This window comes from Sphaeramia orbicularis, chromosome 5 (genome assembly GCF_902148855.1).
Source record: "Sphaeramia orbicularis chromosome 5, fSphaOr1.1, whole genome shotgun sequence".
In the NCBI taxonomy this organism is placed as follows: Eukaryota; Metazoa; Chordata; class Actinopteri; order Kurtiformes; family Apogonidae; genus Sphaeramia; species Sphaeramia orbicularis.
The window spans coordinates 34,682,177-34,707,345 of record NC_043961.1 but is presented as its reverse complement, the minus strand read 5'-3'; the positions used below and the strand labels follow the sequence as shown (position 1 = coordinate 34,707,345).

General features: G+C 37.3%; 1 protein-coding gene across 2 annotated transcripts in view; it reads left to right on the top strand.

The window, feature by feature from the left end:
* Positions 1-25,169, top strand: part of kaznb (kazrin, periplakin interacting protein b) — a 141,015-nt gene that overhangs the window by 6,743 nt on the left and 109,103 nt on the right. The gene's annotated exons all lie outside the window — the stretch shown is intronic.

Sequence of the window (25,169 nt, the reverse complement as noted above, 5' to 3'; positions counted from 1 at the left end):
TTATTAAGGGCGAAGTGCTTCTCTCTTTCTACTGCATTTCAGACTTTGCTGCATTGTTTCAAAGGATGGCAGTAATTTCTCACACTCTGAACCGTTGTGCCTCTTCCTGTCTCTTAATCTCCTCCTATTTCTTTCTAGTCTCTCACTGTTTCATGCACACACAGTGATAGAAAAAGTGGGGTTGTGAAACTGAGGTTATTGCAAAATTTTAAGTGGATACACATAAGCTGAATACTGTGCGCTCAGTGAACACATCTCCCGGATTTAATAGTCACTCCTCTCCACCACTTTAAAGCAGCTAAATTTGTCACTGCTCGATCTGCTGTGTACACACTGAGCTGCCAGGAGAGCGCTGAAGGTATGAACAACGGCAGCTTTCACAGGGGGACTAATCCCGCTCATCTTGGCGTTGGTATGATTATGTGTGTATTTGTGGCTTTTGTGTAATTGTATGAAAACTGCATATGTGTTTGTGTGTAAACAGCCTGCAGGATGCATGTGTGTCTGAGTGAAAACTATCAATTTAGTTGCTTATACAACTTCCTGACAGTCTAAAAAACACAAACACTCCCAGTCTAATCAAATGCTAGTTAGAAAGAAAATAGCCCAAACTTAGATGAAAAATATTCATACTAAATAAATTCACCTCTGCTGCAGTTTAGAATGTGCTGTTCGAGTTCCTGCCATGTTTTCTGCGTCATTGAACCCTCTGCCTGTGTGTCTGCTGACTCCACATATTCTACTCAGTACTCCTGGCCTCTTTTCCCATCTCTGCCCACTGTAAACCCCTTAGATACAGTGTTCAGCCCTCCTCTGCAGACACATGCTGAGAAACTTCCCAAAGACCATGTTTGACTCATAATCCACAATAGAGATACAGTGAAGGGGAGGGAGGAGACTGGGGTGAAGTCAAAGTCAAAATAGCATGCATTACCATGAGCAAAACAAAAGCACAAAGTTATTGAGGACTTAGACTGAATGGATATAAAGTCTAAGCTGCAGAAATATGACTTTACCGCTGCTATATTAAGTACCTGAACTGAAAAATGTTTAGGCCTTGTTATGCAACTCAGCATGACTGTAAATACGACCCTATTCCATCAGACATCCCTCGTCTTATCAGTCAGTGCACTACAACGCTGTGGTGCAAAAAGCAATCCTAAGGAGAATCTGCCGTTCTTTGAGTCTGTATAAATTTGCATCAGTAGTTAGCGCAAGGGCTCCTGTGGTGATGAAATATAGCCTATTCTCCCGGGTTCTTCTCTTTAACATGCAGGGCACAGTTTGCATGGCTCAGAGTGACACCCTCGACTGTGTGTACATCACTGTTAAAATGAGGCAACGATTCAGTTGGACCAACTCCCAGTACATGACCAGAAAATATTAACAACTGTGAATGTGTTCACTTTTTTTATTTTTAAAAACTGTTTCTTAAATTTTATGCAAAGAAAATTGATATAAACTCCTCTTTAGATAAAATGACAATTTAAAATTTCACTAGCAAGTTATATTTCTTTATCTGGTACAGTACTCATCACTGCAGTATATGTGATGCTTTTAAATGACTACAAGTGAATGTAAGGAGACAAATTCATTGGCTTCAGTTTGTATTTATACGATATGATACACTTTATTGTCCCCTTAGTGCAGTAGTTCCCAACCTTTTTTGGCTCGTGACCCTATTTTAACATCACAAATTTCTGGCGACCCCAGACATTCAAAACAGAGACTTTTTTTTTTTTTGCTCGAATTAATTTGTTTTTATCATGTAATAGTTTACTATACTATGTTACAAATAAACGTTAATTTTAGATGACATTTAGGCTATATAATGTATATTATCATGGACGGAGGCAGAGAAGCCATGTTGAGATTACTGCACAAAGTCAGAATTTTTTTTTTCCTTGGTCAGGATATGTACAGTCAGTCCAGCTTGTATAAACAAGGCTGACAATTAATACCGAAAAAACAATAACTCAAACTATGAATTATGAAAGAGCTGCAGCATCTGAAACCGACCACAATGAACATTTGAAAGATAAACAGTACCACAGTGCTTCAGTTTCAGCTTCACAGTTTGTCATGTCTTTTATGAATTGTGCACAAGTGAAGCTGGCAATTAATAACACAGAAGTATTCGACTAAAACAAAGACGCAATCACAAAATCACATATTGCACATACCAATATTGCACAGATCTCTCATAGATAGTTAAAAGAAACATGATAGCAAGTAATAACAATGACATGTGACTGTGACTTTAAATGGCTGTATTTAAATGCATTCACTTCCACATTTACCTTTTTCATCATATTATGAGTCCAGGCATTGGGCTATTGGCAACTGGAAAGACTGAAATAATTTACCTGCAATTATTGTCTCCATCTTTTTGATTAGTATATCAAACATTCTTTAACTTCTAATTTTAAGGTGTAGTGTTGTTATTTATAATTTTGCATGTAGTTGGTGATCAGTTGAACTCCATAAACTTTTAATTGTGGTTTTCTAGTGTTATAAATATAGATATACAATACTATACGATATGATATGATACAATACACTTTATTATTCCCGTAGAGAATTTATGACATTTCATTCATTCATTCATTCATTCATTCATTCATTCATTCATGTGTTATGTATGTTAGGACTCCCTTGAAAACGACTCACAATAAATGAATTCCCTATAATCGGTTCCCAAACACATTCCCTTTCCCTGTTTGTTTAAGCCTCACTTTTTCAGAACAGAAAACTTTGATTATTTGATTTGACTATTTGACTCTTTCTTCTTTACCCAAAACATTATGATCAGGCTTTACTTACAGTTCAAACATAACATAAAACGTCTTAATACAGACTGTGTCCAAAGCGCTTTAAAATTATTTCTGTCAAATAGAAAGAGCAGCGTCCTTTTTACTAATGTCGATCAAGTTCAATGTTTTGTGGCTAATGAGCAGCGTTGTGTTTGAACCTACATACTAAAAATCAAATGTGTTTGCAAGTTTAAACGCTTGACTGTGTGTGCCTCATATGTATGAATGACTTCAAAGAGTTTCAGTGTCAGAAAGGGTTTGGAAATAATTAGTGGTTAGATCAGCAGAGAAAGCAATCATGCAGAGCTCATGATAAGCAGCTCGTCATAAGAAACAGCTCATAGTGAAGCTGACAGACAGAGTGGCATCATTCACAGTGTTGTGACCTGACTGTGAACGTTTGTCCTTCATTGTTGATCTGCAGAACAGTCTCTTTATGTCCACATGTGTGAACCGCCCTGCCACCACAATGATACTTATACTTCATTGCCTGCTTTGTACATATGCCCCTTGGCAATACGTCTTAGTGGAGCTGTAAAGCTACCAGCTTGTCATATTACATTACATTAGCTCCTCCTTTTGTTTAAGGATTTGTTACTGACACCAAACTCACCCGAGCCAACGCCTCACTGAGGTTTGATGTCAAACACTTAATGCTCTTAAAACAGCCCGCGGAGAATTCTGCAGAAGTCTGCCTGTGCTCTGAAACTGCTTCTTGTGGAGTAACTCTCCCTTCAACCTGAACCGTCTTCAAAGCAGCAACAGTAAAGCGACCAAAGTCACCAGTGAATGACAGCCTCTTCTGAGCTGACCTGACCACACTCATTCTGTGATTCCCTCCAGCTACATTGCAACACCTGTTGAGCATCGCATCAGTGCACACAGCTTATGAAGTCTGCCTTCCAGTCACCAGGATACGATGTTAAATCAAAACATCCTACACTACAAAGGGTGGTCTAAAACACACTCTCTAATGCAACACCCAAGAAACAGTCTACTCCCTTATTAGCATAAATATAAATTACCTCACACTCTAAATATCAAATACCAAAAAGTCAAACCAACCAGTGCAGTGCTTGGCCTGACATTTTGCATATTCATCAGTAACTTTTATGGGTCACATATGAGGACCCAAATTGCTATTTTTTTTAACAAAAGAATGAAGCAGGTGAGTGAGGGTGACACTACTTTAACCAGTGACATTTTGCTGTGAACTCCTTTCTTTGCTGTCAGTTGTTATTTCAGTGTTTCATTGGTATAACCAGCTCTGACTCATTATTTCATATTCTGTAACTTAGAGTAGTAATATTTTGCATTTTTGAAATGGAATTATGCATTTTAAAACATTTCCCTGTGGTCTACATGAACTGTAAATGCTATGCTTGGGTCTGAATTCTTCATTAATTCAACTCCACAGGTCCACCTTCAACACTATTTCTGAGTAATGACACCAGAAAAGTTGTTTTTAGAGCTGGCCCTTTAAATGCACATGAGCCACTTCATGCCCCACCCCCTCCAGGTTGTTGGCTGTGCTGCTCTGTCCCATTCAACCAACAACTGAACATTTTAGGTAATCAGCTTGAACTTTGGACATAATTTCAGTATGGACTACAACTGCTGCTGACAAACAATTAGGTCATACTTGGAAAAACGTTCGTCGGAAGTCTTGACCTTTTATGTGCAAATGTTGTGACGTAACTAGCTATATACATTATGTAACAAATTAAGCAGGAATTAAAACAGGTTGTAGAAATCCACTAAATTTTTGCCAAAATGAATATAAAGATAGCTTTGCAGCACCTGGAGGGTTCAAATTCAAACTTTTTGAGCTATTAGGGTCATAATACACAAATAAATGTACCAAAGAGTAATAAAAGTGGGTTTAGCAAAATATGACCCCTTTAAAACACCATATGGCATCTCAACCTCTGTAAAACTCTCATGAGTACTGATCTTCCAAACTATCAACAACAGGGGGAAGAAGCACACAAGAACACATCCACAGCTAACAGAGCTACCATCAACAAATCAATGCTGTGTGTCCACAGACTGTATCATTTACTGAATGGAGTTTAAAGCTCATTGTTTACACACAAGGTTTTCTTCTAACAAAAATTCAGATAGTTGATCAGAATAACTCTGAGACTCAAACGTCCACTGGCGACCAAAATCCTTTACTAATATAGAAAGTTAAATCACTGTTGATGTACTAATCCTCTCAATACATCAAAATAATTGGTGTCAAATGCAGTTTGTCATCTTTTCATGGTCATCAGATATGACCCATTTGGACGTTCAGAGGCTCTGTAGTGAATACGGAAACACAGTCATCTTCTACAACATTGATTCACCAGTAAAATACATGTTTGATCAATAACAGTGGATGGAGACACTTGTTTTTATGTTCAGTTAATGATATATTTTACTCAAAAAGTCACTTTTTCTTCAGTTTTTTCGATTTCCGATGTAATACCCATCAACTAGAATCTGAGCTTTTATGAAAATCTACATGATCAGTAAATTAAATATAGGAAAATATCTGATTTTCATTTAAAAATGCAAAATACTTAGAATAATATTATCAATGGTGATAAATCACTTAAGAAAAGTTAAAAATAGAGAAAAAAAAAAATCATTTGGAAACTGCCACAAAAATAGCACTGGATCTTTATTGATCAAAATTTTCAGGTGCTGCGTCAACTGATAGTTTACATTATAGCTCTGTTAGCATATCACAGATCACCTCTGTTTTCTGTAGGGTTTGTGTTGTCAGTAACTACAGTAAAGATCTGTTTGAAATTATCCAAACAAGATTAGAACTCACAGTTTATTCTGAAACATTAACAAATAACAGCAAACATGACAACAAAACATAGTAACTTTATACCATTATACATTTTACAATCAAACTCACCAGTGAAGCCGAAATGCCGGGAATGTGACATAATTAAATGTCCCTCTTTCTTTGTTTCATTCATTCCAGTGGAGACCCCTATTCAGTGGTGTAGTCCAGTGTATACGCTGGTATACGCTGTATACCTACTTATTTTTCGGTCAGCATTGCATATACCCACTCCCTAATCCCCTTTATGTGCACCATTCAGTAGTATCTGAGTCAAATTGCCCATGTTTTCCCCTAGGATGGTGAAGCCATGACCCGCCCTACTCTGCCTCTAATTGGCTAGTACTTGGTACCTTCACTGATTAGATTGGTTAACTTTCGGTATGAGGACTGATGAGTCAATCAGAGGCAGACTAGGGCGGGTCATTCCGAGGAAAATGTTGCTAACTAACGCTGGCCACCTCTGGATCCAGATTGGACACCTCAGGTGCCAGTGCTTTGATTGATAGGTCACTGCAACGCCTCGTTGAAAGATGCGCGATTATTGGAAATGCGAACGAGAAAAGCAGAACAAACGTCTTTCAAGTGAGTGATACGTATCAGGAGAACCTACTTTCATGGAATACATAGTTCTGAGGTAAGTTTTAAGGTGAATTCACAATGAGTCATTGTTTTAAACTACTGGCCATATGACTGCACATTTAGAGAAGGAGAGATTTTGTCGCCATTAGTTAAACTGTGTGAGTGGGCTAATGCTATGAAAGGCTAATGCTATCCTACGTTTGCCTCATATTGTATACATTTTACATTCATGCAGCTGCTTGTGTGACCAATAACACCTACAACCTGCTCCTGATCAAGCCATGATAATTTTATAATAGTAACAGATTTTTGCGTGAACTAAATAGAGTGGTCTTACATATTACTGTTTCTAAAACAGCACGTGTTTCTGGACTACTTTAAAAGAAAAAAAAAAAAAAAAGGCAAAAATCGAGAGAACACCCACTTCTCCAGGGACCACTACACCGCTGCCCTTATTCACTGTTTAACACCGAAAGTTGTCTCTTACCAGTTCATATCCTGTATTCTGTCAACAGCAGACAGAATAAAGGACTCACTACTTCCTCTAGTGGCCACAGATGTTGACACAGTGACACTTTGGCCCATGGTTATGAATAACCTCATTACAAATTTCTCTAGTACAATACATTTATATCCCTGACATCACATTTGAACTCTTTATTCTAAACACTCATAATAATTTGAGGTCATTTTAAGTCAGAAGTAGATGTACTGCATATAATTTTACTGATGGTGCCATTAATGCAGCCATCCATACAGCGCTTTCACGCCTCAAAAATATTGGCACCTGCGTTCGAATGGTGCTTATAGACTACTGTTCAGCTTTCAACAGTCATCCCAAGCAGACTGGCTGAAAAACTTCTTCTACTTGGCCTGTCACCCCTTTGGGTCCTGGACCTTCTTACAGACAAACCATGGACAGGCAGAGTTGGTACCAGGGAATCAGACACAATGACAGTGAGCACAGGGATGCCCCAAGGCTGTGTGCTCAGTCCACTCCTGTACACCCTCCTCACCAAAAACTGCACCCCCTCCAACAGCAATTCTTCCATCACTGATGATACAACCGTCATCAGACTGAACACTGGTGAAGAGGAGGCAGAGGTGGCTCAGCTAATAATGTCTTCTTAAATTTTGAGTCTCAGAATGATTATCAGTTTAACCCATAAAGACCCAAACAGCCACAGATGACCAAAAGCATCTACTGATCTAAAATGATTACTAACTTCTGATCCACTAATCCTATCAATATATGTCAATAATTGGTGTAAAATGCAGTTTGTCATCTTTTCATGGTCATCAGATATGACCCATCTGGATGTTCAGAGGCTCTGTAACAAGATTATAATAGTTTTGGATTTTTCATTTTTAGTTTAGTTTTATTTAGTTTTGACTTTCTGTAATTCAGTTAGTTTTAATTAGTTTTTAGAGCAGGTTTGCTAGTTTTTACTAGCCTTCGTTTTTTTCTAAATCCTTTGTTTTAGTTTAGTTTTAGTATTAGTTTTTTCATATCTCTTATCTTCCTCGTTGTCATATTCAAAGAAATTCCATACAGGACTCTTTGTCTTTGTCAGTGTCAGATTTATATGAAATTAATTTATTTTGCTCAAGCAATTGTATCTGGCGGCACCATATGGCACTTCACGGTCCGTTACTTCTCGTCACTTGTCATTTAGAGTCGACTTCTCGTCCCCACTCTACCTGGCAACATGGAGACTAAAGTTGGGAGAAAGCAGCAAAGAAAGGGAATTTTATCTGTAATTTTTTATAAGTTTTTATAGTTTTTATAAGTGTTTTTCCAATTCTAGTTTTGTCATTTCACTAGTTTTCATTATAATAACCTTGCTCCGTAGTGAATGTGGAAACACGGTCATCTTCTATAATGTTGATTCACCAGTAAAACCCATGGAGTTGGATCAATGACAGTGGATGGGCACACTTGTTTTTAGGTTCAGTTATTCATATCCTTGCAAAAAAAAAAGTCACTTATCCTTCAATTTTCTCTGTTTCTGATATAATAGCCATCAACTTTAATCTGAGCTTTTATGAACACGTACATGATCAGTAAATTAAATATAGGAAAATACCTGATTTTAATTAATTGAATTTAATTGAATTTAGGATAATATTATAATAAATAGTGATTAATCTCTTAAGAAAGGTTAAATATAGGGGAAAAATTCATTTGGTAACTGACACAAAAGTAGCACTGGGTCTTTATGGGTTAAGGAAGAGGAAAGATTGGCACACCCCACTATTCATCAATGGGACTCAGGTGGAGAGAGTGAAGACCTTCAAACTCCTCCACTCCTCACCTGGACTCACAGCACATGGCAGATTGTCCAGAAGGCTCAGCAGACACTCATCTTTCTAAGGAAGCTGAGGAAATTTGGATTATCCTCCAAACACCACAACAACTTTTACAGATGTGTCTCGGAGAACATCGTGACAAAGTCCATCACAGTGTGGTATGAGAACTTCATCATTCAGGACAGAAAGACTCTCCAGCGTGTCATTAAAACTGCACAGTCCATCTGTGGAGCAGCTGTCCCACCACTACAGGACAATTACAACAATTTGCTGGACACAAAGAAGGCACACAACATCATCAAGCACCGCCCCCACAACACATACTGTCCAACAAGTTATTGCGTAACTGTCTGACTATTGAACCATGGTTATCTGTTTCAGTGCTCCAATAATTTAACCTGCACATTTGCAATTTTGAACATTTAAACATACAGTACATCATCTCAATGACACATTTGCAAATATCAGTGACGCTGTGACATTTCCAAATATCCTTTGCACATTTATACAATATAAACAATATTTGCACTTTCTTAATTCCTTACCACTGTGACAGGATTTTTGGTGCAAATAGTAACATTTTTGACTGTACTCTATCCTTTTGTACATGGTACTCACTTTATATTACTTACTTTCAATGCTTTGAATTAAGTTTATGTCTTTATTTCAGTTTAGTTTAGTTTAGTTTAGTTGTTATTTCAGTGGAATTTCATTACTCAGTCTAACCACTGTGTATAATAAACTTCTTGAATCTTGAATCTTAACCTAAAGACCCGGTCTTACTTTTGTGGCAGTTTGCAAACAAATTTTTCTCTATATTTACCCTCTCAAGTGATTTATCACCATCAGTGTTGGGGAAGTTACTTTTAAAAAGTAACTTTTGCTCATTACTTGTTACTTCTTTAAAAAAGTAATCCATTACTTTACTAAGTTACCCTCAATGGAAAGTAATTTTTCACATTACTTGTTACTTTTACGTTATTTTTATGTTGCTGGACTTTGGGCAGAACCACATATCTGTTCCTAAATATGTAGAGCTACATAAAATTCTACTATGGACAACATAACAGGTATTTCTTTTGTGCTCCTTGTTTTAAAAAAAACGCCACAAACAGAGCACTGGACAAGAAAACACTGGATTACTGTACGCTTCAACACCACCACTAAGCCCTATCAAACTATATGAAATAACATAGCCTCGATACATTTTATGGGCATATAGGTGAACACAAAATACATAAGGGCTTGTCCAGCTCTTGTTTAGTTACCTGGTGAAATGAGGTGAAATGGGAGTTTGTGACTATTGCGCAGGCGTAGCTGTTTCACTACCAGATGACTACTGGATGTTTACATAGAAAAGAATGTGTTTGCACATGCCTGACGGTTTGGAGCATGTGCCTTATTCTTAGGTGGTAAAAAAATTGAGGGTAAAAATTGTACATGACGCTCAAATCCGTCCCTAAGAAAAGTAGCATTGTGCCGAATTGAAAAAGTAACTACGTTTCGTTACCAAATTTTCAGTAGTAACGCATTACACTTCTTTTTACCTGAAAAAAGTAGTTATGTTACTGTAAAGCGTTACTTTTTTAACTTGTTACACACAGCACTGATCACCATTTATGGTAATATTCCTCTTCATTTTGTGTTTCTTCAATAAAAATCTTGTGTTTTTCTATGATTAATTTACTGATCAGGTAGATGTTCATTAAACCTCAGAGTAAAGTCAAAGGTTATTATACCAAAAACAGAGAAAACTGAAGAAAAAGTTACTTTTTCAGCAAAATATATCATTAACTGAACATAAAATAGGTGTGTCCATCCACTGTCATTGATCCAACTCCATGGGTTTTACTGGTGTATCAATATTGTAAAAGATGACAGTGTTTCCACGTTCACTACGGAGCCTCTGAGCATCCGAATGGGTCATATCTGATGATTATGAAAAGACGACGAACTGCGTTTTACACCAATTATTTACTTGTATTGATAAGATTAGTGAATCAACTGGTATTAAACAGTTTAGATCAGTAGATGGTTTTGGTTGATGATGGATTTTTGGGTCTTTATGGGTTAAATATAGCTTCCTTAAAACTTCACACTTGGAGTTTAAGCCCTGCAAACGTCTCATGTAGCTCTCATAACTTTTCCTTTGAAATGTACATACACCAGCTATTTTTATTACATAATTCAGTACATTTATAAATATATTCCTTAGGTTAGTAGTCATCTTAACTTTTTCATTTTGATGATGTAGAAATTTCAGAATAATAGCAGAGAGAATTTTTAATTTCAGTTTTTATCTTTACTTTTACATCACCCACTCATGAGTTCTGGTGCAGATCTCGTGGGGGTTTAAGGAAGCCTTTGCACAGACCTGCTTTGTTCAGTTCAGCCCATAAATGTTCATCTGGATTAATCTTAGGATGCTATGATATTCACATCAAAATGTTTATATATATAAAATCAGATAGATAGATAGATAGATAGATTTTTTTTCTTGTTAACTGAAGTGTTCAGATGAAGTTGTGAAATATCCACATAATTCTTCTTCACAATGATCCATTTTTATGCACCTGTCCGTCAACATGATGCTCCACCCAGTATTAGCAGCATTTCATGTTGATGCTGATGGTCTTTGTATTACAATCCTCACCCATCTTGCTCCACTCTGTAACTGTTTTATTATAAATTTTTCTGAAAATAGATGCATTACATCATTAAAAAAACACCACCAACAATGACAAACAGCCATCTAAACTTTATAACAGAGATACGATAGAAACACACTGTGTGAAAGTGGATAACAAGTTCTGCAAACTGACATGTAGTCGTATGACTGATGTTTGCAGCCAAGTTTGCAGTATTGATTTAGTGAGTACAAAGTTAACTTCCCTGCTCATGAATTATTAATATTATTTTTGTATCCCTCTTTGTGTGTAGCTTGTACAAAACATACGGACAGGGTAAGCTGAACTGAGATCAGAGGCCGTGAACATAGACCATAGATCAGAGGCACGGGCTCCGTCCTGTCAAAGATGAAGTCTCAACTACATCAAACCAGCAATTATGTCAAGTGGTCTCTGCATCACAGCTCTGATGTCATGTTGGTTGGAGCTGTCCTCCACAGACATAGACTTGGAAAGACATGCTCAGCATCATTAAACAGAACTCAGCTCTCTGCTCTCTACGGTCACGAGTAGCAGCCATGTGAATATGGAGAGCGAGTGCAGTTTGGAGTGTTTGATGTATGAAGGAGTTGAAAAAGCCTCTGAATTGTGGCAGAAATGGTTTACTTCCATACAGGAAGGTCTGACTCGCTAAAGTGTGTGAATTGATGAGTCTTTGAACTTCCTGAGTTGTTTACCTGCACAAAAATGTGTTAATGAATGATAGTGGAGTTTGAACCCAGTAGCTCATTTACTATTATTCTGAAATTGAATTTGGAGCATCAAAGTTTCTGGTAATGATTCTGAATTCAGAACCGTCACCTCATATTAAAAGAATTTTGAACTTTAGCTATTTAATCCCCATCTGTCGCATTTCAAGTTTGTGAGTTCAGTACTACCTGCCTGCCATTGTACTCTGGTACATAGATACACTCCAGCTTTGACCCACTTTCATCCACCCTGAAAGACAGGTACAGACACTCGCTCACAAACAGTCCTAATTGGCTGCAGCCTTGTCACCGGTACTGCCTGTAGCCCTGGCACTCGAAAGATACTTCAGCATGCAGCCGCTGGATCTTGAAATGTCATGTTTGAGCTCACACAGGTCTGCTCTAACAAGCGGTGTTTACCCCAACTCTGTAAAAGACGAGAGCATCCTGATTTCCCCTCCTTATCTGAGCCGATGCAGAGAGGCTTCGTCTCTCCTCTCTGCCAGTTGTATCTTCAAAGTTTCTCCTTAAGCTTATTTCCATGCTTTGTGGCTGCTGTTGAAAACAGCTATTAGCGGTGCACCATGCATGTCGGGGTCCATTTTGTGCTGTATATTTCTTATTCTTCTGGATAACCAGGCCAGTGTTGACATTGTGACATTATGTTGAAGTATGTGAAGCACTTTTGTTGTCTGGCTGTCTAAAACTAAACTTGGTGGTAAAAGGTAGGTTGAAGTTTTTATTGTGTGAGATGATGAGTTATCAGTTTCTTCAGCATCTACGTTATTTGTTTTAAGTAAGCTTGTCACTAATTACATTTTTCCCCACCTACACATATTACCCACAGCTCAGTGCAACATGTCCATGCCTGCTCTCATCTAAGTGATTTGAGAAATAATTGAAATTCTAGTAAAGTCAAATAAATTAAAACACTGCCTGCACTGAAAAAACAACAAAGAATTATTATGTTAAAGGACCCATGGGTGGATTTTTCCTTCAACATATAAGGCTTTTTAAGAATTTCACAGTTCTCTGCAGTGCTGAGACCTCTATCTCTGTAATTGAACCAAATTCTAATAAGCACACTAGCATGACTACAAAAATTAATTAACATTTAGTGCAAAAAAATCCATTTAAATCATTGAAACAGTCTATTCTCTGACCCTTGATCTTTTGTGCTGGCAGCATTTCACACATCCTTTCACCTATTATCAATGAGAGCTGCTCCCTTTGTGTGAATTAATTACTATGTGCCTGTGTTTGTCTTGGCTGAGCAGAAAAATGCATCCTGATACCCTGAGTGGTTTCATCAGGTGTAAAGGATGATTTGGGGGGGGAGGGGTCTCAGGCAGATTATCAAAGGGCCATAGGAGGCTTTAGTGTTCAGACGATGGTTCAACTCTCCCTGTGAGATTTGTTTTTCTAAAGTTGACTCAGGAAGAAAGAGAATGGCGGACAGCTCAGTGCTGATCTATTCACACTAGGTGGCACACTGATCAAAGTTATGCTAAATCAGAGAAGTACATGTAACTCCGGACTTGTCTGGTCTATGAAGGACTGTGTTTTAATTATTCATCAGTAGCAGGGGTTTAGAGGGATCAGAATGAACCTTTTGTCTGTGGTAAAACTTAATTTTTCTTTAGAGATAACTTAATTTTCAATGTTACGTAAATTTCATTGTTAAAGTTGTAGAGATTAAAAGTTAATACCATTAAAATTACGCAACTATAATCACTTAAATGCTCTTTATTTTTAGCATAGTTGGTCCATCACAGAAGTACTGGAGGAATTGCTCCCCCTTATGCATTTACAGAGGCAGTGACGGATGTTTCAAAGGGTAAAACACATGTATGATTGTGGTTTTGTCACTGTCTCGCTTTATTGGACCAAACCATCTTCCATGAGACAATACTGTAGAGAGACATTCATTTTGTGTTCCATGTTGTTGCAGCATGTTACAAAGCTACCAGGTGGTGGCAATGTTGCTGTGGGCAAAGTAAAATCCCTCCTGCAGTTTTTGCTTCTTCACTACACATTCATGCTCAAACGCAGGCCCAGTTGTCACAGTAAGGTGCAACGTTTTCCATCCCCAGGCGTCTTAAAGGATTGTAGCCATGCCTCGTATTTCACAGTGATTGTTTGTAGAAGAAGGTGAAAGCGAAATTGAAGAAAGTGACTCTAACTTGTACATTAGTATGGCAGTTGCAGGAAGATTGTTTTGAAGCAATAATGTGACACAGAGTGAAAACTAACCACAGTGTCTGATCTTGTAGCTAAAAGCAGCATTTTCTGCAAACCGTAAATTGAAATATAATCATATAATCTCAGAATATAAATTTCATGTGATATTATGTTTAGTCAGAACTTCATTATAGGAGGATTGTTTTCATCAATTTTCTCATTCATTTGTTAACAAACTGTCAATTCTGTACCAATCACAATCATCTATATACATCTCCTGTCTCAAATCCCATTCTTATTTCATTGTTTTAACTTATTATTAGTCCTAAACTGCTCCTGTTCCAACTTCATATGAGTAGAGGATGTGTATTTCCGAATTAAATCAAACTGACTAGGAAAAAAAACATGAAATATTCTGTGTTTATACTGTTTACAATGAAGTACAAATCAAAGGATGTTTTTCCTTCAATGGATTACTCCCATTTGCATTTTCCAAACTGTTCCAGCTATATCTTATCTGGAGATGTATTTCTGTGTGTCTAGATATTATACTGTCTGTTTGGATTAAGTCTTTTAGTTTCAAATAAAGGAAATCTATAGAAAGCATCATAAGGAGTTTGAAGGATTTGGGTCTTACCAGGCAGAAATTATCGAATGAAATATGCATTTAGGTTGTGTTATAGAAAGATTGAATAATACTGTGGGCTAAGAGTCAGGATCTCATGCACTTTGCTGCTGTTATTCAAATTCTTTCTTTAAAGTGTCTCTCACAATTACCAAAACCGTACAGAAACGAGACAGGCTTTACATTCCACACATTTCCCACTGGAGGTTATTGCAACTTAATGCCTACGCTTTGGAATGAGATGTCCAACAATCACAAATATCCACCTGTCCAGAAACTTCATGGAACATTATTTACCTTAATCAGTGTTGAAAGTAACATGTTACAAAAGTAATGCATTACAGTAACAGATTACTTTCTGTTGCAGTAATGTAAGGCATTACTAATCAATTTTCAGTAATATTTTACTCGGCACATGTTCAATTGTGCTTGCGTTAAAACACTCTTTTAGCCCATAATGTAATTGCTCAATTGAAAAAAACAAAACAAAACAGCAAGACCGTGAGACTTTAACCCTTTCATGCATGAATTATGAGAACCTTAAGCAAGATTTTTTTTTCCTTAGTGATTTTATTCCTCTTTAGGCATGAAAAAAACAATGTGATTGATTTTTTTATGAACCTAACCCAAAAATGTACAGCTGGACACCATGTGTTTAATTTTTGAAGCAAACAAACATGCATTTATTGACATACTGCATGAAAACTATGAAATAAAAAAAAAATGCTGCTAATCTGATGTTTTCTCACATTTTAGCATACTATAATACTAGTTATTACTAATATGTAAAAACAAAAAACACCCAAACTTTTTGTTTAAAAAAAAACAAACAAAAACCTTAATTACAGTCTAATAACAATTAACAATTGATTTGCCCTCAAATATGTGACTGCAGATCAAGTTTATCAAAACAGGAAAGTTACAGTAATGGTATGAATTACAGTGTATGGGATGGTGCATAAGCGTCCACTGTGTTGGTTGATATGGAACTAAAACAACAAAACCCATGAATAAACAAGAGAACATCTGTAGGATAGATGTCCTCTGTAGTGACCAGTATGTATGAAAGGGTTAAGGAATCAAAAATGCAGCAGTAAATTTCTAGATCCTGTTCGTGGTCAGACACTAGTTAGCATGATCCCTGTGATCAGCAATGACACGTTAGATAACGTTTCTATGACTAGTTAGAAGTGTGTGTGTGTGTGTGTGTGTGTGTGTGGGGGGGGGGGGTTCTGGGCGGCAAGGTTCTTGGTGGATGTATGGGTCCTAAATGGCCCTTATTAGTCAAGCCAAAATCCAATCAAAAGGGAGCTAAAATTCACCCAAAACTAATTGTGGACTTCCAAAATATAATGGTAATTGCCCCAGAAAAGCCCCAAGTCCCCAAAATCCAGCCAAAAATCCAGCCAAAAATTTGCCCCCCCCCCCCCCCCCCCCCCGAGTCATGTAACACATTACAATTCTGACAGTAATATTGTAAGGTAAGGAATTACTTTTAACCCATAAAGACCCAAACAGCCACCAGCAAACAAAATCATCTACCGATCTAAACAATTTAATAACTTTTGAACCACTTAACCTTTAAATACATGTAAATAATTGGTATAAAATACAGTTTGTCATCTTTTCATGGTCATCAGATATGACCCATTTGGACATTCAGAGGGTCCATAGTTACCGTGGAAATATTGTCATCGTCTACAACATTGATTCACCAGTAAAACCCATGGAGTTGGATCAATGACAGTGGCTGGAGATGCTTGTTTTTAACGTTCATTTATTGATATCTTCGCTGAAAAAGTCACCTGTTCTTCAGTTTCTCTGTTTCTGATATAATATTCCTCAACTTTAATCTGAGCTTTTATGAACATTTACATGATCACTAAATTAAATATAGGAAAATACTTGATTTCCACTGAAAAGCCACAAAATGCGGAGGATAATGTTATAATAAATGGTGATAAATCACGTTAGAAAGGTTAAATAGAGTGAGAAAAATATTTTGGAGCTGCCACATAAGTACCACTGGGTTTTTATGGGTTAAATAACAGTAACAAATGATCTGTAACATATTACAGTCTGGAAGTAACTTGCACAACGCTGACTTTAATATTATAGAAAGGAGATTTATTGTCTATCATCATGATGGCTGGTAAACTCAGAATACATAGTGAGCCTATTGTGGTGGTTTAAAACATTTTGTGCTTATTCTGTCAGGTGGTAACCTTATTTTGTTTTAGTTCACATGTGGGTTTGGTTTAAAGTTAATTAATAAGCTCGGGCATTGTAAGATAAAATTACATTGTGCCTGCGTTTTATGTTGACAGACTTGAAGGTTAATTAAGTCAACTTTTCAGGTCGAATGAAAAAATGCAATAAAAATGTGAGTTGCCAGTCGAAAGATTTTACCTGTCTTATTAAATATTAATCCTGTATTTCCTGGTAAAAGTTGGGGTGCTGACAATCTGCAGGGAGAGCTGAAAACTTCCTCTGCCCCGCAGGCCTCATTGTGAAGATGTTTTCCTTCAGGCGTCCCTCCAGGTCTGTCTTTCCTTTAACAGCTTTCACTTTGAATAAACTGAAGAACATTTAGAACCTGTTTAAGAGCATGAGGCAACTGATCAGTAGCTCGATTCTGGACGTCACCTATTACATAACACTTAACTTAACTTTGAGGTTTGTAATATACAGAGAAATATTATGAGATTCATGTGTCACCTTTTCTTTTAAGTTTGCAATTTTATGCAATTGCATCAAACTGCTGTCCTCAGGAGAACTTCCACAGACAAAGCTTGTATATTCTCAAATAAAATTAAATACTGCATAGAAGTGGTATTTCAGTACTATGATAAAATAATACATTTTATTAGTTTTAGTGCCTTCAAATATCAAGGTAAGGCTGATTATTTATAGGACATTTCATGAAGGCAGTGAGCTTTATATAAATAAATGTAATATCTAGGGTAAAATAAAAAAGTGTGAACAGAAAAAGTTAGAAATAGGAAAAAATATTAGTAAAAGAAAGCATAGAATGCATGCAAGAATTGTGACTGATTAGTAATTTAGTAACAGTAAGTGTTACTGAAACTTGACTTTTGAGCTTATTCAGGCTAATTTTTACAACAAACATGTTTAAGTTGATGTGAATATTGTTACTAGGATGAATATGCTGATTTGAAGTATACACAAAATATACAGTAAAATGTTTTAACAAATGAGAGTTTGTAAAAGGCATGTACAGGGTGGGGAAGCAAAATTTACAATGAACATTTAGTTGTTTTTTCTCAGCAGGCACTACGTCAATTGTTTTGAAACCAAACATATATTGATGTCATAATCATACCTAACACTATTATCCATACCTTTTCAGAAACTTTTGCCCATATGAGTAATCAGGAAAGCAAACGTCAAAGAGTGTGTGATTTGCTGAATGCACTCGTCACACCAAAGGAGATTTCAAAAATAGTTGGAGTGTCCATAAAGACTGTTTAGAATATAAAGAAGAGAATGACTATGAGCAAAACTATTACGAGAAAGTCTGGAAGATACTATTAAAGAAGAATGGGAGAAGTTGTCACCCGAATATTTGAGGAAAACTTGTGCAAGTTTCAGGAAGCGTGTGAAGGCAGTTATTGAGAAAGAAGGAGGACACATAGAATAAAAACATTTTCTATTATGTCAATTTTCTTGTGGCAAATAAATTCTCATGACTTTCAATAAACTAATTGGTCATACACTGTCTTTCAATCCCTGCCTCAAAATATTGTAAATTTTGCTTCCCCATCCTGTAGATTTGTCATGTACTTCAATTGATATTACTGTGGTTGTGACTACACTGAATACTCACATTCCTCCATCTAAGGATAAATGTCCTTTTGAAACCTAAAACCCCATTAAGAGAAAGGTTATGTGTGTCAGGATAGTGTAGTTCCTCTAAACAACTGTAAATGTTAAGTCAAACAAATTGAGCGTTGTGTGTATTTTTATTTTTACCATTTAACTTTTGTTTGACTAATTGTTATCACTGGTTACATACTGCAAGGGAGACAAGGGCAGCATGTCTGTCCGTCATCAATCAGTCAGTCAGTATTTTTCCATCAAATTTGCTGTAGTTTATTATTTAATCGTGGGATTAGGTCTCTTTGCTATTCTGTCTTTTGTCCATCCTTTTTGTACATATGTACATTCCCAACCTGGATTTAAGCACTAGGTAAGATCCTTCCATAGAATAATTACAGCAATGAGTCATATTTTTCAGCTTCAACATGTTCCTTAACTCTTTAACTTTAGTTTCTTAAACAACCATCAGTTTGATATTAAAGATTGGACTGTGTTTCAATGGAAGAAGGTCATGTGGTCTGATGAGTCCAGACTGATCCTGTTCCAGTGTGATGGTCCAACAGGGTGAAAAGAGAGACGGATGAAGTGATTACCCATCATGCCTAGTGCCCATAGTACAAGTTGGTTCAGTTAGTCATGTCCAGGTTCAGCAACGTTATGCGTCCATAAAATGAGGTCAGCTGACTACAGTGGAGTTTTTTCTTACCTAATGACAGAGAAATATTCCAAGATGACAATACCAGGATTTATCAGCCTTAACCCATAAAGACCCAGTGCTACTTTTGTGTCAATTACCAAATGAATTTTTCTCTTTATTTAACCTTTCTTAAGTGATTTATCACCTTTTATTCTAATGTTATCCTCTGTATTTTGCATTTTTTCAATACATTTCTCATATTTAATTGACTGAACATATAGATATTCATAAAAGCTCAGATTAAAGTTGATTGTCATAATATCAGAAATGGAGAAAAATGAAGTTGTGACTTTTTCAACAAAATTTATCATTAAATGAACATAAACCCAGTGTGTCCATCCACTGTCATTGATCCAACTCCATGGGTTTTACTGGTGAATAAATGTTTTAGAAGATGATGGTGTTTCCACATTCACTACGGAACCTCTGAACGTCCAAATGGGTCATATCTGATGACCATGAAAAGATGAATAACTGTATTTTACACCAATTATTTACATGTCCAAGGTGTCCAACTCTGGTCCTCAAGGGCCAGTATCCTACATGTTTGGGATGTTTCCCTCTTCCAACACACCTGGAAGCCATTACACCGTTATCAGGCTTCTGCAGAGCTTGGTGATGAGCTGATCATTAATTGAACCAGGTGTGCTGGAAGAGGGAAACATCTAAAACAGGGCTGTCCAATCCTGGCCCTCAGTATCTACTATCCTGCATGTTTTCGATGTATCCCTCTTCCAACACACCTGATTCAAATGATAAGCCTATCATCAAGCTCTGCAGAAGCCTGATAATGACCATCAGGTGTGCTGCATAGTAGCTCTCCAGGCCCAGGATTGGACACCCCTGATCTAAAACATGCAGGATACTGGCCCTCGAGGATCAAGTTTGAACACCCCTGATTTACATGTATTGATGGGATAAGTGGATCAACAGGTATTAAATGGTTTAGATCAGTAGATACTTTTAGTTGCCAGTGACGGTTTGGGTCTTTATGAGTTAAATTGTGTATGATGATATACACAATTTTGACACATGGATTGTGCACTACAGGGTCCACATCTGAACCCTACTGAGGATCTTTGGGATGTGATGGATAGGACAGACGCAGTGGTCTGACTCTTGAACAAGTGGTGAAAACACTGAATGTAACTCTGGACAGAAATAAATGTTTTGACATTTACTGTGACACTGCATAAGCCTTTATTAGCATAAACGATGACGCGGAGAATGCATCCCTTTGTCAAAACCGAAGGTCGTCTAATAAGATATTGAGCTTGTGACTTTTTTTATGGATATATATATTGTTGGCTGTTTCATGGTGCCATTTACTGACACTACTCAACTGCTTTGTTGTCAGTGGAACTAAACTAAAAACAGTAATAGTCACCTTTATATTGTGAGGGGCCTTTGGGATGATATTATCCCATGATAGCTCTTTATTGCAGTTTTATGATATCAACTGTGGACTCAACTGATTTAATTAGAAGATTACCACAAATGCTGACAAAAGTAAACAGTAAGTAATTCAGTATTTCAAATCAAAAGATTTTATAGTCAACAGTTAGATGGTGTTCGCTCATAAGGAGTCAATCAGAATACAAAGTATGCTCAATAAATTTGTCTGTCTGGAGCTGCATGAGTTGGTATCTGGATGCAGACCTAATCTGATCAGATTAGATGCAGTTTAACACCTAAACAAGCCAAAACATGCCTGTCACATCGTGGGAACTGTGGAAATGAGTATGTGATGTTGACTAGAGGGATCCTCTTTCTGGCTTTGGACATAGGAGCGGTGAACCACTGGCCAGCTGCCTCGGCTCTGCTCTGCCTGATTATTTTGGGCACATTCTATGATTTCTCAGAGTTTCAGGTCTGGTGGAACAAGAATTCATGTAGTTTGTTTTTCCACAGAGGTCAATCTCCTAAATCCACTGTTACAATTATGCACTCCGTGTTCACATATTCCCAGCTTTGCCCATAAAGGCAGACAAAGCTCTGTGCACACAAAAGCCTCCATCTGCTCTGCATCAGAAATTAGTGGACACTAGCCAGAGGGAAAGGATCAAATGCATTTTGAGGAAGTGTGGAAGCGTGACATTGGCAAGGCAAAGTGTTTCCCATTTATGGAATGTAAGTGCATCTGTGTCAGACATGAAGGGGAAGAAATGTGGTAATATGGGTACAAAATACAGGAGGTTTATGTTTTAACAAATTATTTCACTATGGTCTAATGCTCTTCTGATTGGTCTACACTGCCTTGCATTTCATTATACATATCACAGACACTTTCCTCTGACACAGTGTTTTCACTGAGTTCCTCTGGGGGAGAAGTCTACTCCCCCAGGGGAAATGCAGCTCTCAGACAATCAACGGGTGAATTGTACCCTCCTTCAGATGGGGATGTAGAACAATGAGGCAAACAACTAAATTACAGGCTTGTGTTGGTGCTGTCAGATACAGAGAGAGATTCAGTTATTTCTATGCAAAGCATACTTTGCTAAGCTATAATTGATCTGTCCAAATCCCTCTGTTTGAACAAACTTGGAGTTAGCTTTACAGTGACATGTTTTCCAAAGCCTCAAAATGAGCATTCCCTTGCTTCCATCTTGCGAGTGGGAGATTGTGTTATAGCCCTGGTTTAGGTTCAATGCAGGCTTTTGTCCCTCAACAAGATTGCGTTGTGTATTTATCTGGCATTGGTGTAATTGAAATGTGGCCGAGCTCTCCCTCTTGGGATTGCCTGCAGCTCCCTATCCTTTCATCCGACTCTGGGCCTTTGAGCTCGAAGTGTGAAGTTCTTGGAGCTTCCTCAAATTGCCTTGGCAGAGGATGGCTGGCTACTACCATTATGACTGACTGTCCCTGAAGTGAACAGAAGCAAGAGCGTCAATTTAATATTCTCCTCATTACACTTCCTGGTGGGACAGCTGACTGAACACATTTGAATATATCTTACTGTATTCAAAAGAGCTACTTTAAAAAATAAACTCCCCTGATTATATTTTGTGTGATTTCACAAATTAACAACAACCAAATACAAAAAATGGAAAACTTTTCCCTGAAGAGAGATTGCATTTTATGAGTGAAGTGTTTTTTTTTTCGTATGAGCATAATATTCTTCATTCACAATGTCTGTACAGGCTGACAAAATACCAACATGCCTCATTAGAGTCTATTGTTGATGTTGTTTTGCTCCTGTGGGCGGCTACAAAGATTGTAATGAGTTGTCCACATTTCACATTCACCAGCAGCACTGGGCCACCTGTGTGTAGGAGTGTACATCACCAGACGTACAATATTCTTGTGATTTTAATGAATATACTTACTTTACATTTAACATAAAAAATATAAATGTAAAGAAATATTGACACTTAAAATGATGCAAAATTAATAGATGATCGATTTATTATTTTGAAAATAATAGGAGCCAAAGATCCATATGGAAATGCACATATATATTATATATTATGTATTCTTATTTTGTTTGTGTTGACATGGCACTGGTGCAACTTTTTATGTATCATTTGTACACAACATACGCAAATTCAACATACGTACGTACATCACATTTGTGAATAGTGAAATATTTTGGGGTTTGGGACTAAAATTAACTTGACAACAATCTGTTCAGGCCATGTTTGAGCAAAGGGCTGAACAATGGACAACAGAAATGTGAAGAACCATGAATCAAAAAACAAGATCATTTTTATTATATGACATGACTTGCTTCAGGCTATTTGACAGCTCAGAGGGCCTGGTTCCTTGTTTCAAAAAGCAAAAGCTTGTATTAGAAAGTGTTTTGTACAGTTGTACCCTTAGATTAAAATGAAAAGAGTACGATCAGTATTAAATTCAGTATCAACTGTTTAAATTACATCTTATCAATTGTCTGATATGATGATATGTCTCAAAATGTCTTTATATTTTACCTCTTGAACACTGCAACACTCTCTTGGCAAATCAAACTCACTGCTTTTGAACTCACACTTGTGATGAAATATTTAGAGGTCCTCTCTTGGTTGAAACAACAGTCAGATTCAACTTTTTATTTTTATTTGAAGCATTCATCCAACTCTGACAGCATTACTAACCATTTGAGGTGAACAAGAGACATTTTGAGGAAGCTTTTCTCCACTGTAGATGAAGACAGCGCCTTCTATTGAAAAAAGGTTAAATATTTCCGATTGATTGTTGTCATTAACGTTAGCTTGTGTTGTCGCTGTAGAAGAGTAGAAGAACTTGCACTTATTTACAGAAAAATCAACCTGAGTCCTGTTATCATGACTAAGACAGTCATGTAGAAATGGAATTTCCAAACATTATACAGGACTGACTGCCTGCACAACACAAACTCCAACACTTAACACTTAAATCTTACTCAGTGTATCTTTAATTGCGTTATCAATTTTGGAAATGATGGCTAGTTGCAGTCATGTTAGGCAGCGGATTTATCCAGATAATGGTACAGGCAGAAAGGGAAGCTTTGTACAATTATTCATGAATGGAAATAGGACTCTCTCAATAATCCATGAAATTTTCTCATCAATATTCCACTCCTGACTTTTTCTCTGATGTGGCTTGTATTATTAAATTGCACAAGTTCACAAATGGTCAGCTGTATGGGTCTTTTGAGTACGTCATTGTATCTGATATGATCAGCGATGTAAAATGTGTTTCGACATTTCCTCGCTGATGTATTCTGCAGCAGACGCAGGTGTGCGATCTTCATATTTTCATGTGGTTGCCTCATCTAGTTTGCTCCAACCAGAAAATGTTCCCCTGGCAGGTGCAGACTTTGAGATGTAGACCTACATCTCCAGAGCTGAACTGCTGTCAAATGATGATCAGGACTGTCAGCTGTGGGGTGTAGAGCTGCACCATTTTCCATAATTTCACAACCAAGAAGCAATCAGTTATTACAAATGGGGCTCAACATTTACAAATGTATGTTTTTTTTCTTGTCATAGCTATCAGGTGCTTTATGTGTTTCCAAGACTGCATTCTGATTGTGATATAGTATGGTGACACATTCGGGCTAGTCACAGCAGCATTGCTTTTATAGAAAGCCACCTGTCTGCTCCATCATGTATCACAGTCTGTGACAGAACGCACTGAATAAAAATTACAAAGAGGAGCAGAGAGGACAGGGTGTGTCTGCTCTCCGACTTTGACAGCATGTCATTTTCAGCAGCAGTGCTCCATTACCTGACGCGTTTGACCATCTTTAGGGCAGAGAGGTACACCTTATAAATGTTGAATGTGAAATTAGAATCCTGTCACCAGCTTTTGTCATAAACATTTTATCCCCCCCACCCCACCCCGCATTGATTTGATGTATGCCGTGCCGCCTGCGGGGCTGCTATGTGCTCGTAAACATGCCTCTTTCCGCCATGCTCGTGCAGTTCAAGAGAAGGCTGGAAGGTGTGGTCATAAATCTTTGATGGTTCTGCTGAAAAGCTGACCTTGGCTGTCGTCAGTGAGTCACACATCGCCTCAGTTGCTCTGTCACTCTCTCTCAGACTGACCTCTTAACCTCATCATACCTGTGTGTGTTTGGGGTCTTCACTTAGGGCAAGTGTCCTGACCTCTCTTAAATATTCTGTCTCCTTGGATTATAATGGATTAATAAAGTGATTATTTTTGGGGTCAGGAGTGAGAATGTGTCCATCACAAGTTAGATGTTAATGATGTTAGATTTTTAAATGTTTTGTTTTGTCCTATAGTGACCATTTACAAATACAATCTCCAGAGAAGCTAGGCCATTTTGTAAAGTGCAATAAAAACTTCATAAAATATGAAATTTGTCAGTTCACTTGATCTGTCAGAACGTACAAAAAGTCCAAATTTAGATTTTGATACCTGTAAAATACACACAAAAAATTGGGAAAGAGACAAAATAAGTT